This window comes from Eubalaena glacialis, chromosome 18, assembly GCF_028564815.1.
Source record: "Eubalaena glacialis isolate mEubGla1 chromosome 18, mEubGla1.1.hap2.+ XY, whole genome shotgun sequence".
NCBI classification, from domain to species: Eukaryota; Metazoa; Chordata; class Mammalia; order Artiodactyla; family Balaenidae; genus Eubalaena; species Eubalaena glacialis.
Genome location: NC_083733.1, coordinates 4,126,463 through 4,142,177, shown reverse-complemented (window position 1 = coordinate 4,142,177; position 15,715 = coordinate 4,126,463). Strand labels below are relative to the sequence as shown.

The following is a 15,715-nucleotide window of genomic DNA, read 5'->3' as shown; positions in this document are numbered from 1 at the left end:
ATCCTCATGTCTGTGAAACTGGTACGATCTCTTTGTACAGCTGAGAAAACAGGCTCAGAGTTAAGTGATCGCCCCAAAGAAGCAGAGCACAGCTAGCCTGCAGACCTCATTCTGTCCAGCTCTGAAGATCCTGCTGTTTCTACCATAACATTCTCACTCTCTAAGGAGCCCGAGGCCACGCGCTATACATAGCAGCTCTGTACCACGTCCTGAGGGCTCACCTGGGATGTGATCCCCCCCCAGCTCCTCCTACCAGGACCTGATCCACCAAGTTGCCTGGAAGCAAGTCCCTGCCCATTTGTGCTCTGGCTCCAATAACTCAGTCCTCTTCTTTTCCTCCACCTCCACCCCCCAGATCCTTATCTTAAACCTATATTGGTTCATTCAACAAATATTTAATCGTCTACTCTTGGAACCGTGTTAAGTGCTGCAGACACGGGGGTGAGCAAAACCAGACAAAGTTCCTACCTGTTGTGGAGCTCAGAGACTAATTAAACAGATTTAAAAAGTGGACAATTACAAACTGGTGTGCTCCTATAAAGGAAAAGGACGTGTGTGGTGAGCGAGTATACCTGGGTATCTGACCTGATCTGGGGGTCACAGTGGAAGGCTTCCTTTCGGATGTGATATGTGAAGGACACAAGGGTATTTGATGAGTAAAAGAGTGCAGGGGGGTGGAGGAAGAGTTCCAGGCAAAGGGGTAAGTGGGGAGGTCCTCCATGGAAAGCAACGTGGATTGTTTGGAGATCTATAAGGAGCCCTGTGTGGAGGGCATGGGGGGAGTGGCTTGAGACTAGGCTGGAGAGCTTGGAAGGGACCAGGTCATGCAGGACCCTAACAGCCATTTGAGGGATTCTGGCCACATCTGAGGGGGGAAGCCACTGGAAGGTTTGATCCCATTTGTGGTTTTTAAAGGTCACTCCAGGGAGTTCCCTGGTGCCCTAGTGGTTAGGATTCTGGGCTTTCACTGCCATGGCCCTGGTTGGGGAACTGAGATCTCACAAGCTGCGTGGTGCAGCCGGAAAAATAATAATAATTAAAAAAAGGTCACTCCAGTGGCTTACTGGAGAACAGACTGGAGAAGGGAAAGAATAGATGCAGGGAAATGTCAACTAATAAATGTTGATGGAGCAATCGAATTCCAACACTCACCATTTTGCAGCCACCATAGCATTATCATTAATGGGTGCTAAACCACTGGGTGAGAATTCATTGGAAAATAGGATATTTAAGTAGTCTAAAAGTATCTTCCCGACAGATTACCAATTACTTACAAAGGGAAAAAAGTACCTTTACAGTGGAGAAATATATCACCGTCTCAACCTCGGGTCAAACATAGCATCAGCAATAATGAGACAAACGAATGCGTGTGCCTCCTGATAGGATATGCACTGAGGAGACACTTCAGTTATGCAGCACTGCTGTCAAAAATGTGTTACCTGGGGACTTCCCTGGAGGTCCAGTGGTTAAGAATCCATCTTGCAATGCAGGGGACACGGGTTCGAGCCCTGGTTGGGGAACTAAGATCCCACATGCGGCGGGGCAACTAAGCCTGCGCGCGACAGCTAGAGAGAACCGCATGCCTCAACAAAAGATCCCGTGTGCCGCAACTAAGACCGGATGCAGCAAGTACATAAATAAATAATATATAAGAAAAAATAAAAACAAAAATGTGTTACCTGACTTTATACAGGAGCAGGCAGAAAAATCTAAACTGAGAGACATTTACACAACATGCAGCCTGTATTTTTTTTTTTACTTTAAAAAATTTTTTATTATTTATTCATTTATTTTATTTTATTTAGTTTTGGCTGCATCGGGCCTCTAGTTGCGGCACGTGCAGGATCTTCATTGAGGCACGCAGGCTCTCTTGCTGAGGCGCGCAGGCTCAATAGTTGTGGCACATGGGCTTAGTTGCCCCGTGGCACGTGGGATCTTAGTTCCTAGGGATTGAACCCGCATCCCCTGCATTGTAAGTCGGATTCTTTAACACTGGACCACCAGGGAAGTCCCAAGCTTGTACAGATCAGTGTCTTGAAGGACAAAGAAAAGCTGAGAACTATTCCAGGTTAAAGGGGACTGCCTTTGAAGATGGAGGAAGGGGCCTCAAGCCAAAGAATGCAGGCAGCCTCTAGAAGCTGGAAAAGGCAAGGAAATCATTCTTCCTGAGCCCCCAGAAGGAATGCAGCCCTGCTGATACCTCAATTTTAAGACCTGACCTCCAGAACTGTAAGATAATAAATTTGTGTTGTTTTAAGCCACTAAATTTGTGGTCATATTAGGGCGAAGGGAAAATAGACATGGTGGGCAACCAGAAACAAAGAACTGATGCTAAGCCACATTGCCTGCTTTATCCTGTATAGTTCTTTTTTGGATTCATCCTCTAATCAAAGTATTTTGAATATTGATTCACCCATCAAATAAATATACTATCTCTCCCACCTTTTCTTCATGCCCGTTATACAATATCACAAGATATCTTAGCAAATGCTTGGTTCCAGGTATCTGTTGCTTTCCCTTTTCTTTTTTTTAAATAAATTTATTTATTTTTGGCTGCGTTGGGTCTTCGTTGCTGTGCGCGGGCTTTCTCTAGTTGCAGCAAGTGGGGATGACTCTTCGTTGCGGTGCGCGGGCTTCTCATTGCGGTGGCTTCTCTTGTTGTGGAGCACGGGCTCTAGATGCGCAGGCTTCAGTAGTTGTGGCACACAGGCTCAGTAGTTGTGGCGCACGGGCTTAGTTGCTCCGAGGCATGTGGGATCTTCCCGGACCAGGGCTCGAACCCCTGTCCCCTGCGTTGGCAGGCGGATTCTTAACCACTGCACCACCAGGGAAGTCCCTGTTGCTTTCCCTTGCCTGCCCCAAATCCACCCCTCTTCTCCTGGCAAGAGCACCTCAGTTTCCCATTGGCACCCACCCTTCCCTTCCTCTCTACCCGGTAGTTAGGTGGGGCTGATCCCCAAAACTTGGCCTCAGCGGTTGGTTTAAGGGCATGAGCACATGAGTGATGCTGGTCCATTCAGACCAAATCCTGAGACGTTTGCTGGAAATACTGAAGGAGAAAATTCTTTTTTTCCACAGGGGCTGCTAAGTTGAGAGAACATAAGCCTGTTGCTGCTGAAGACCACTGTATAAAAAGAACCTGATCTGAGAATGAAGCCCAGCTCAGAGGGAAGCAGTCAAGAAGGGGAGAGAGACCAAGTTCTGATGACATCACTTGGCCCCTGGATCCTGCTGGGCCAACCCCAGAACTTTTCAGTTATGTAAGGCACTATATTCCCTGTTTTTGAAACACCAGTTTGCCGGGATTTCTGTCACTTATTACTGAAAGAATTTTGGTAAATATACCTTCCAGGTCCAAATACACTACTTCTATCATATTTCCTTGAATTGCCAGTCTATAGATTTCATAGCTTGAAATCTCGTGGTTAAGCCAGCATGACTTGGTCTTTGACATCGGTGCTTCCTCTTCTGAGGGGCCACAGATGTTTTTCATGAGTTATTTGGCCCGAATGCTTCCCAGGCCCAATGTCAAGTTCACTGGTTTGTGGTTTGTAGAACTCACTTTCCCCCTCCTTTTTTTTTTTTTTTAATAAAATGGCCATATCATCTGCCTCTCTCCAACTTTCTGGCAAGTACAGAATATCTTTTATGTGGTATGGAGAGATAAGGTCCATATGAATCTCTTGAGGAGAAATGACATTTCCCCCAAATGGAATCCGACCCTGAATGAACTCACATTTTCCAAGTTTCCTGAGTAGTTGGTATCTCCAGAGTCAGAACAAGGCTGCAAGAGCCCATGCCTGGTGCTGGGTTCACTCACTGAACCAAGGGAGGACTTCCTCTAGCCACAGATATGACCCTCCTCCATCCCATAACGTCTTCATGATGGGCTTGTATTCTGCTGCACGCAGGGCAGAAACTCACAGGGACCAATGGCATGCCCACCAATCTGTAGTGCCCACATAAGGGAATGAACGCCACCTTACACTCCTTCCCTTCCTGAATTCACACCAAGCTTAAAACACCCAGAGATCCGGTTTCTTGCACATGATGGCTACACTGAGCTGGTTAAGCAAATCTGGAATGGACCTGTGGTGCTGAAGGCCCCATAACTCTTGTGGAACCACAGCTACCAGCTTTTTCCTCCACGTTGGTCCCTTTAACTTCCCCCAACAAGTTTTTTTTTTTTTTTTTTTTCCTTAACTTTTTGGCCACACCACACGGGCATGCAGGATCTTAGTTCCCCAACCAGGAATCGAACCCATGCCCCCTGCAGTGGGGAAGGGAGTCTTAATCACTGGACCGCCAGGGAAGTCCTCCCTCCCAGAAAGTCTTAAGTTCAATAGGCCACCTTCCCAGCGATCAGCAGCTCCATGCTTGGGGCACAGGAAAGACACTTGATCATCAATCCATATGTCATCTTTTCTCCTACATGGCAGACCTCTAGTTCCTCCTGCCTAACTGCTAGGACTTCGGAGAACCCCCAGTTTTCTGAAATTGACAGTCTGCCCTAGTTCAGATACCAGGGCATTCATTTAAAGGTAGAGCTTTATTATGTCATACAGGCAACCCCCAGAAGGACCGCTGTAGCTCTGCAGTGTAGCCCTGGAAATGTCTTTAGAGAATTTGAGGCATCAGAGCCCACACTCTGTTTTGCTAGGTGCTGGAACCAACTTTGCCATAACCGCAAAATTACTGGGAGGGGGTGTCAGTTTACATTTCTGTATTTGCTCTAGAACTGAAAAAGCTCCCGTAGGAGATGCTTTTATTTTTTACCTTTTGTGGTTTTGGTTTGTTTGTTTGAATTGAAGAGACGTGGAAGAAACCCAAACCCGACAGCCTGAAAACTGTGTTTATTGTATCTGGTGAAAAGATGCTGATTGGCCTAGAAGTTCAGGAGCAGAAGGCGGAATCCATCAGCTTTTAAGAAGCCCCCTTTCAAAAAATCAATCGGCCTCAAATTGCCCTTCTATTCCATACATCCTCGCTTGACTTGTTTTACAAGTATGCTCGTTAATGTCAAGACGTCACCCTAACTCTGAAATAGGCGAGGAGGAAATGGCAAAGGGCATCCTTGTTTGAAAGGTGCGGACACCACGGGGGGGAAGCAACCAGAATCAGGCCATACTTTCTGGCTCCCTGCCGGGGCTCCCCCCTCCAAAATCACCAAATCACCCACTCATTTGTTTGCAGAGCGGCCTGCGCCCACCCAGCTCTGCCCAGCCTGGGAGAACACCCTAGTTTTGAGCAGATCCAGCAAACGGGGTTCCCGGGACCTTCTGTTAGAGCGAACCGCGGGAAGTCCCCGAGCGTGCTTCCAGGGCCGCAGGACGAGGCCTCCCGCCGAGGGGCGACCCCAGGCCCGAGCGACGCCAGACACGGGCCGAAAGCCTCCGCAGGGCCGGGCGCCGACAGCGGCACCGCCCCGTCACGTGACGCCACTCCCGGGCCGCCCCGCGCCTGCGCAGACGGGGTCGGGGCCGGGGCCGGGGGCGGGGCGGGGGCGGGGGCGGGGGCGGGCGCGGCCAGCTGACTGACAGCTCGCGCGGGCCGGCGCCTCAGAAGGACCCGGCTCTGGGGCCGGCGCAGTGGCCGCATTCCCGAGCCCGACGGCGCCCGCTCGCTCCGCGTCCGCCCGGCCGGCCGGCCGGCCCCCGCCGCGGTGAGAGGGGACCCTGCCAGCGGCCGAGAGGGGAGGGCGTGCCGGGTTCTCCCGGCGGCGAGGGGGCTCTCCGAGGGGCGACAGCTGGAGCGCCCGGGGGCCGGCGGGTGAGGGACCGTGGGGTGGGGTCGAGGGCCTCTGGGGTTTCTGCAGGAAATGGGAAGGGGGGGCAGGAGCCCACCGTGTGAGGAGCAGTGCGATACCTGAGGGGGGGGGCTGGACAAGGTGTCCCCGCTCCCGGGTGGCTGACGGTGTCGCCAGGTGGCTTAGGGATGGAGCCGGTTCCCCCCGCCTCGACTCCTGGAAGGGCGTGCTGGGGAGGGGGTGCGTGGGACCGGGATGGGAAAGACATTTGCCAAGTTGTGCTGTGTGTTGGATTTTAAGTTTGCTGCCCCTCTGCTCCTGGGGTGGCAGCTGGGGGCGGCATGGGGGCCAAGGAGGAAGGGCTCAGCTTGTGCCTTCCCGGGGCCCCCTCCTGCCCACGATCAGGAAGCAGGAGGAGCTTTGCAGAGGGGCCAGCACTACCGACGCAGTGTGAGAGGCTGTTTGGAACAGCTGGTTCAGGGTGGCCTGGACCAGCGTCCAGGGTCTTGGAAAGGACAGGATGCGGTCTTTCTGGAGCTGGGTGCGAGTTTCCCCTTGGTGGGGTCTGGGCTTCCCTGGGTTGTACATTGATTGGATTTGGGAAGAGGAAGAGAGGACTTGGCTGTGGGCACGAGCCAGCTCCTGTGACTCTGCTTAAGTGTGAGGCCAGGGTGCCAGCCTGCAGACTGGGCAGGAACTCACCTCTGAGCTGGCACAGGTGAGGTGCTTGACATGCAGGCTCTCCCTGAGGCGAGTCAGCGTTTGGAGGCAAGCCAACCGCTGTCAGGGACCAGGCTGCTGTAGCCAGGCCGCCCTCCAGACCATTGTCACCTAATGCTAAGGTTTTGGGCTCATTTGCTTAGAGGCACCCCCTCCCTCACCCTAAACCAGGGCAGCCAAGATGCTTAACGCCGAATTAAGCAAAGAAAAAAAAATCCAGTTGTATTACACGTGAGCGCTTCTTCCCATCTTTTCACGGTTCTGTTTGGAAGTGTATGTTCTCCCATTGTTCCATCTCTCCCTTGGGCTGTCACTGGTTTTTATTTCCACTTTGTGCAGAAATAGGACTGCTTACGCATTTGAAACACAGGGCGACCGGCTATTGAGATCAGCTCACAATGAGAAAGTTGACTCATGAGATTCTCATTTTCCATTAAAGAAACGAAGATGGCTAAGGACTCAGGCATAGGCGCTTTAGCGAGCAGCAGATTAACTTCTCATTTGGTTCTGGAGTACATTCCCCTGTTTTGTGGGTTTTTTTGCAGTGTTTGTCTTTTGTATGGCCTGTGTGAGTTAATGTGAAGATAGTTCATATTACTTGAGAACGTAACAACTAAGGCCAATGAAAAGCTACTCGGTGACCTGAGTAAATCACACACCTTAAATAACTTGCTTCGGATTTCCAGAGAGTGGAGGGTATCCACAGATATTAGATGTGCTTCTTTTTGCATGACAATAGCTTTGGTTCTTTGAAGGTAAATTGCTTTGGGGTGACCCCAAATGGCTCTGAGGGCACTTCTTATAGGATAGCCTTTAGGAAGGGTTTGGGGTGGGATGAGTCATGCTACATGCCTCCCCATCCTCCCTCAAAAAAGAAAATAATCCGGTTAAAAGAACCATCAGAAGCAGCCTGGGAAGAGAAAACGTCAGGAAAAGTCAACCCTCATGACATGCAAAGGGAGGGGTAAAAATCCTTATCGCCAATGATAACCCCTCACTTTTACAGGACAGAGTAATTTGCAAACGGCTTTCACACAGAATCTTGATTGATCTTCACAAATGTCACAGATGAGGAAACTGAGGCTAAGTGACTTGCTCAAGGTCACTTAGCTACTAGGGGCAAAGCAGAGTGTTAACCCTAGCCAGCTGACACCAGATGCAGTGGCCCGTCACCACTCTGCCGAGTGGGATGTGGGAAGGATGAGGACAGATTACACACACATCCCAGGGCCCTAGGGCTTTCCCAGCATCCTTCTCTCCCACCGCTTGCCCCACCTGCCAAGTCAGCTTGGCTCGCAGGTGTAGTTTCTCTTCACCACTTCCCTCTATCCGAGGCTTGGGAGTCTGCGCCTACTCAGATTTGTTTAAGTCTTTGAGAAATCTAGTGGGAAGTATGATTGCAGGGAGTGTCTTTTGCTCAAGCGCTCAGTGTTTCCTAATAGTCTAGGTGTCTTCAGCCCTGTGATGCAAGAGACCAAAGCAATTCTAGGGAAACTTGCCATAATCATTTTCCTTGCCCTCCACCCGGAAGAAAAATGCAGTGGTTGGGAAACCTGAGGAGTTGACCCAGTACTTTTGTTTATTTTATCCAGTTTTTTATGCGTGGCATTGTTTGCCTTATGGTGACACTTTTTTTTTTTTTTTTAAAGAGGGCACAGCTGTTCTCATTAGGGAAGAATAAGCTTGAATCCTGTTTTCTCGATCTGAGCATCTAGATCTGAAAAAGGACACCAGCGGAGGTTATCTGAGATGTGTTTCAGCAGGTCAGTGGTACAAAACAGAATTGAAACCAAGGCAATTTTGGGGCACATCAGTGGACATGTAGATCTGGAATGACAAAGGTGAAAGTTCTCATCTACTTCATGCTTAGAATATCGAGTTCTTTTCTGGGCATCACATTTAATGAAGGACATAGAAAAAAACATCAAGCATATTTACTGGAAATTGCTACAGTGGGGAATGAATTAGAGCTGGTAAGCCTGGAAATCTTGGGAGCCATGATTCAGGAATGTCATTTATTAGACTTGTTCTGTGGAGGTCCAAGATCCCAAGAATGAAAGGACAAAAGTTATACTTAAAAAGACTTCAGTTATAACAACTTTATGGTGTCAGAGTGATCTTTTAAAAACTAAGAATCAAATCATGTCTCTCCCCAGTGACTTCTCAGTAGTCTTGGGGTCAGATGCAAACTTCTTACCTGGGTCTACTATACGAGGACTGACTGACCTTCCTTGTTTCTCCAGCTTCATCAATTAACACTCTCTCACTCTCTCACAAGAGTCCCTCTTTCTTTCTGTGCCTTGACCAGGTCTAGCTTGCTCTGCCTCAGGTCCTTGCACTGGCTGTTCCTCCGGCCAGATTCTTCGTGGCTGACTCCTTGTCTTTCAAGTCACTGGTCCAGTATCACATGCTTAGTGGGACCTTCCCTAACAATATAAATAATTTCATCCTGGTCCCCAGCCCACTCACTCATGTTACGGTGTTTTACTTTCTTCAAAACATCAGAAATGGCTTTATTTGTAAGTGCTTTTATTGTCTGCTCCCCATTTTACCATTGTATCAACAGTGCCCCAAACAGTGCCTGGCACGTAGTAGGTGCTCAATGAATATTTGTTGAATGAATGATTTTTACGACAGACCTTTTCAGAGATGGAAGGGGTTGCTGCATTGGTAGATACTAAACTAGTCTTCTTTTACTAGAGACAGTCATCCATAGGCTGGCTAGCTGACCATTGGGCAAGAGAATTCAAGCATTAGATAGACAGTAAAACCAGATCCCTTTCTGTATGAGTCTCGTAGGTCTGCTATAACAAAGTACCACAAACTGGGGGGCTTAAAGCAATAGATATTCTCTTACGGATCTGGAGACAAGACATCCAAAATCAAGGTGTCAGCAGGGTTGGTTCCTTCTTGGGGGCTCAGAGGGAGCGTCTGTTCGTGGCCCCCTCCCGGCCTCTGGGGGTTTCCAGCCATCCTTTCTGTTCCTCAGCTTGCAGCTGCATGACTCCTACGCCTGCCTCTGTGGTCACATGGCCTTCTCCGCACGTGTGCGCGTGCATGTGTGCGCGTGCGTGTGTGTGTGTGCGTGTGTGTGTGTGTGTGTTTTCACATTATCTTCCCTCTGTGTGTGTCTCTCTGTCTCCTCTCTTCTTGTAAGGACACCAGTCAAATTGGATTTGGGGCCCACCCTATTCCATAATGACTTTATCTTAACTAATTACATCTGCAAAGACCCTGTTTCCAAATAAGGTCCCATTCACAGGTTCCAGGGCTTCGGACTTCAACCTCTCTTTTCATTGTTCAATTCAATGCATAACACCTTCTAACTTCGAAATCCATTGACCTTTTAAAGGGAAAAACTGGCAGGAGGGGCTGGGTTATTTTTCAGGCTAAGGACATGGTTTTGGATGTTTGTGCCCAAAGCGTTTGTGATCCTTACAACTCGCAACTAACAGCTTGTGATCTGTGTGTGTCCCAGGTAAGGGGAGGGAGGGTCTGAGCCGTTGAGTGACTTGCCCGAGGTCGTGCAGGACCCGACCAACCTCCTGACTGACTGCAGAGCCCATGGCCTCTCCTCCCCTCCCCCACCCACCGGTGGCCAGGCCTTTCTCGTGGCTCCGGCCCAGGGTAGGATGCGGGTTTCTCTGAAGGCTCTTCAGGGGCCCTGGAGGGATGATTTCCTCCCTTGGCCTTCTGCTTTACCCCGTCGTCCTTGTGGTAGAGGAGTGGCTCACTGACAGTGAGATAAACGGTGCAGCTGGACACGATGTTCCCAGGTCAGACCTCGCGCAGCTGGTCAAAGCCGGAGGCCACAACATCAGAGAAGTCGCGTTTTCCCTTTGTTGGGCTTTTCCAGTGATTCTGAGGGGCTTTTAAGTAAGATCTGGAGAATTCTGAGTTTTAGTGTCTCAGATTTTGACCCTGAAAAAGTATTGCTGATGTTCTAAAGATGAGACGTGCAGGAGTTCGTAGAGAGACTTTTCTGATTTGGGCCCGGGGGGTGGGGGCGGTGAGAGCAGGGCAGGCTGCCAGCAAAGTAGCCAACGCGACTTGTCCCTTCGCCTTCAGAGACCTTTTTGTTTCTGGCTCTGTCTCACCCAAATACCCAATATCCCCCCCTCCCTTATTTCATTTTTTGTTGGCTGGGTCATACACGCAGATGGTACAAAACTCAAATAATACAGAAAGATGTCCAGTGAAAACTGGTTTCTGTCACTGCTTCCCCTACCCTCCCCCAGCTTCCCAGTCTCTTCCCCAGTGGCACCATCTCCACCAGTCTCTTCTGTCTCCTTGCAGAGACCTTGCTGTCCTTTACTGTCCCCAAGTATCACCTCCACCCCGCCCCACCCCACGGGCTGTGCTCCCATCCTTGCTTTCCGTTCCTCCTTCCTCCGGCCTTTTCAGACCCCTTGCTGTAGGCACCTGAGAGGCTGGTCTGTTTCCAGGTGCTAAGAGCTAATGACAACACCTCAGCCAAGAGTTTTATATTTAGACGGGAGGTGCTTAAAAGAAATGAGTCTGTAACGGTAAAATGTGGGGCTTTCAGGGAAGAGTGCGGGGAAAGAGCTTGTATTTATGGGGCGCTTTTCAGATCGGGTTCCTTGAACTTCAGGGTTAGCCCTGATGAAGAGGTGAGTGCAGAGACTCAGGGAAGGAAGGAGGGAGGGGCAGCTGTTGGCGTGTTTCCCCAGGGCATCGAGACGGTGTCGTTCCAGCTCGGATTTGCTGTGCCGGGTGCGCTCTGGGGGTTGTCACTAACCCTGACAAGAATGCTAACGGGGGAGCTGCTGTTACCCTCCCCGTTTCACAGCTGAGAAAGCTGAGGCACAGAGAGGCAGAGCGATGTGCCTCCGTCACATCTGCCTGTCAGGGCAGAGCTGGCGCGCAGCTCCAGGCAGGTTCCGTCCAGGTACCAAAGCTGCGTGTACATGTCATCTCCCCTGAGTTTGGTGGTATCTTCATAGCTCTCCAAAGGCAGCGTGATCCCAGTGTGGCACACGGGTGACACTCCATGTTGTGCCCCAGAGGAGGAACCTCACAGAAGGAAAATCTGTCATCCCTCAGGCTTTCTGGGCTCATTCAAGAAATGTTCTCCTGCCTCTAAAGATGCAAAATGATGGGACTGACCTGGCGGTTCAGTGGTTAAGTCTTCGCCTTCCAATGCAAGGGGTGTGGGTTCCATCCCTGGTCGGGGAGCTGAGATCCCACATGCCTCATGGCCAAACCACCAAAACAAAACAGAAGCAATATTGTACCAAATTCAGTTAAGACTGAAAAAAAAAAAAGATGCAAAATGAATGACCAAGACTCATCCCACCGTAGGGATAATCTCCAACAAAAGCTGAAAGAAATGGTAAATTCGGAGGGGAATAAAGAGAGAGAAAAGGGGATTATTTTTTTCTCCTCTTTACCAAATCCACATGCGCAAGCTTGTGCCTGGGTGCGGGCATGCTCCTCAGGGACAGCCTTTCACAGACAGGTGTGCTCTCAGGCCTTTGCATCACAGCCAAGCATGAGTCAGAGAAGATGACTCACCAGTGGCAAAAATGACCAATGAGCTGGGGAAAAAGGAGACTCTCGGATCAGCACAGCAAAGGGAGAATACCAGAGTAAATGAGCTTGGAGGGCTGCTGTGCAGCTGACATCCTCGAGCGGGAGGCTTTGGGGGTGAAACAGGGAGGCTAAGGTGCAAAAATAGGGCCCAAGAAAAGTGGGGGAAAAAACCCCGCCAGAGAAGAAAACGGAACTGAACTGTGCATTAATAGTAAATACCAAGGGCTTCCCTGGTGGCGCAGTGGTTGGGAGTCTGCCTGCCAATGCAGGGGACACGGGTTCGAGCCGTGGTCTGGGAAGATCCCACATGCCGCAGAGCGGCTGGGCCCGTGAGCCACAATTACTGAGCCTGCGCGTCTGGAACCTGTGCTCCGCAACAAGAGAGGCCGCGATAGTGAAGAGGCCCGCGCACCGCGATGAAGAGTGGCCCCCGCTTGCCGCAACTGGAGAGAGCCCTCGCACAGGGGTGAAGACCCAACACAGTCAAAAATAAATATAAAAATAAATAAATAAATAGTAAATACCAAGAATGAAGTAAAAGAATTAAGTGAGATCAGAACAGTGAAAACCTAAGACCCCTCCCCGCTTAATTCGTGTGGTGGTGTACAGGAATAGGAAACCAGTCCACGGAGGAAAGCTGGTCCGGTTCCCTCTCTGCTCTAGGAGGGGGTAGATTATGCTGAACTTCTTGAAGCAGCAGGGTCACTCTTAGAACCCCGAGGCTCGGTGTGGGTGATGAAAAACTTCAGGGACACCCCTGGTCGGGGAACTAAGATCCCTCATGCCATGTGGTAAGGCCAAAAAAAAAAAGAAAAAAAAAAATTTCACTTATCTGAAAGAAGAAAGTGAGGAGGATGAAAGAGGTCGTCTACATAATCAAAATCTAGTGTAAGGGGAATTAACAAGAATCCTGTGCCCTGTGGCAAAGACCGCCTCTCTCAGGTCACATCGAGGGGCTGAAACCCGAGGGGTCCCGCTAGGTTGAGCCCTCCCGCCTGGTGGTCCTGCTCTGTGCTCGCCTCCGTGCCTGTCGCCTCTCTGCACAGCCGCCCGAGTGCAGCATCTTTGCAAAATCGAAAACAGACTGTGGCGTTCCCCTGGTGCAAACCCTCCAGTGCTCTCCCGTTGTTCCTGGGATGAAACCCCGACTCCTTAACTTGGCTCCCAAGCCCCTGCCTAGTGCATGGCCTGCAGCTCTGCCAGCCTCAGCTGGGCCAAGTTCATTCCCACCGCAGAGCCCGTGAACTTGTCGTTTCCTGGGACCGAGGACGCTGGTGGTGGAGGTCTCTCAGGCTGAGCCACATGCATAGGCTTCAGCTTCTAGCAGCCACACGAAACAAGTAAAGGAAACAGGCCCAGTTAATTTTGCTAGCAGATTTTATTTAATCCAAGATATCCAGAATATTATCGTTGACATATCTAATCCACATAAAAATTATTAACGAGACAGCGTACATTCTCTTTCTGCGCTAAGTCTGGGATCTGCGCGGTTGGCACGTCTCAGTTTGAACGAGCCACATTCCCTGTCTCAGTGACCACACGGGGACAGTGGCTGCAGTTCTAACCTGCTTGTGCTTCATTCACGGCACTTATGACGGACCGTGATGCTGTCTGTCTACCTCTGTTCTCTGACTTGAGCACACGCTCCTGGAGGCCCGGACTTCTGTTTGCCTTGTCCACGTGGCCCAGCACCTGGCACCCTGTGATGCTCAAGAATGTTTATGGAGTGATCAAATAAACACATGACCGAACAAACGAACCTCACCTCCATCCTCTTCATGTCCCAGAGGCAGCTCAGTAGTCAGTGCCATCTGGAGCCTCTTCTTATCAGGGGAATTGCATGCACAAGGTTCTCTGCTTCTTGTAGGTCCCTAACTGTTTCATATCGGGACTTGTGTATTGTCAAAGGCCCATCATGATTATTCTTTTTTTTTAAAAAAATATAAATTTATTTATTTGTTTTTTTATCTTTGGCTGCGTTGGGTCTTTGTTGCGGTGCGTGGGCTTCTCATTGCGGTGGCTTCTCTTGTTGTGGAGCACAGGCTGTAGGCACGTGGGTTCAGTAGTTGTGGCTTGCGGGCTCTAGAGCGCAGGCTCAGTAGTTGTGGCACGTGGGCTCAGTAGTTGTGGCTTGCGGGCTCTAGAGCGCAGGCTCAGTAGTTGTGACGCACGGGCTTAGTTGCTCCGCGGCATGTGGGATCTTCCTGGACCAGGGCTCGAACCCATGTCCCCTGCATTGGCAGGCGGATTCTTAACCACTGAGCCACCAGGGAAGTCCCCATGATTATTCTTTATTGGGCTTTTTTTGGGGGAGTGACAGTGATACTAACGAGAGAAGGATTTTCAAAAGGAAGCAGTCAACAGGATTGAGACCCTGGTGTTGTTACTGCTAGGAGTTAATCTAGATCAGGGGTTTCAACTGGGGACAACATCTAGGGACCTTTTGGTTGTCATGACTGGGGGTTGCTTCTGGCATCCAGTGGGTGGAGGCAAGAGATGCTTCTAACCATGCTACAGTTTGGCACACAGGACAGACCCCACTACCAAGAATTATCCAGCCTGCGTGTTGATGGAGCCACTGTTGGAAGCCCTGCTGTAGATCAACACGGCTGCACGTGGGCTGAGTTTCTGAATTGCCTCTGGTAACGTCGAGGAGGTTATTAGTCTCCAGAAACTTAACAGGTTCTATGCCGGGCCCCATCCTTTCATTCCCTTGTCTCTCTTTCATGTAAACCGGCCCCTACTTATCATTTCTTTTCCTAAAAGGATAGCCTAAACGGGAGCTGCCTCCAGCTAAAGCCCTTGAGATGAAAGAAAATCAGCTCCACGTTTACAACATGAATTAGAATTCTGCAGAGAAGACATCTGGAGAAGCCCGCGCCTCGAGAACCATGGATCAATGCACTTTAAGCCCTTGGAAGCCGTTTGGAAACCTTTGAAGCAAAGCAGCAGCAGAAACCCATCTCTTTTCACCTACGTTGAAATAAACATCTGCCATCTACGCTTTCAAACAAACACGTATTTATACTCAGAAGCAGGACTGGAGAGCAAAATTACATATATTTCAATTCTTGTTCAATGTTAAGGCCCCCCAAAATAAGAGAATTCAGCTCTCATAGTATTGTGGGTAGAAAAGGGATTGATTGTATATGTTTCGATTGTAAGGTTTTGGGGAATACTTGCAAATATAGAGTTGTGCTAGACTTGGCGATATTTTTTATCTTTCCCAGTCCTCCGACTAGTTCTGAATAAGTCTGAACAGTTGTGTGTGTCGGGGTGGTTCCCACTACCCCTCGCCGGCTGCCTCGTGCTGTTTTCTCCTGCAGTGTCTTCCCTTGTCTGACTGGCAGACTCCTACCAGATTTGACCCAAGCAGTGCCGTCTAAGTCTCCCCAGGCAGCATCAAAGGCTCCTGCTTCTGGGCTTCCATTCACGTCTGCATCCTGAATTACAGCACTTGTCCCGTTGCTATAATCATTTACTTAGGTCTGTCTCTTCTTAGATTGTGTTTGGGAAAGGAAGGCCCACATCCTGTTCATCTTTGTATCCCCAGGACTTAATCACAGTTCACAGGGCATGGTAGGGGCTTAATAAATGTCTGTCGCGCGAATGACGTGAACGCTACAAGATAACACCTTTTATCCATCACGCTGGTACGGCCTCCGTCCGAGAAGTGAGGCAGCGGCTCTGTTCTTG

General features: G+C 49.9%; 1 protein-coding gene across 3 annotated transcripts in view; it reads left to right on the top strand.

The window, feature by feature from the left end:
• Positions 1 to 5,573: 5,573 nt before the first annotated feature.
• The window catches only part of KIAA0513 (KIAA0513 ortholog), a 54,257-nt gene continuing 44,115 nt past the window's right edge, over positions 5,574 to 15,715 (top strand). Inside the window, exons 1-2 of one of the 3 annotated variants that reach the window (XM_061172961.1) lie at positions 5,587 to 5,662; positions 8,116 to 8,229. The gene's annotated coding sequence lies outside the window, so the exon portion shown is untranslated. Of the gene's footprint in view, positions 5,663 to 8,115; positions 8,230 to 15,715 lie in introns of all 3 variants that reach the window. The other 2 variants (XM_061172959.1, XM_061172960.1) reach the window with 2 other exon arrangements.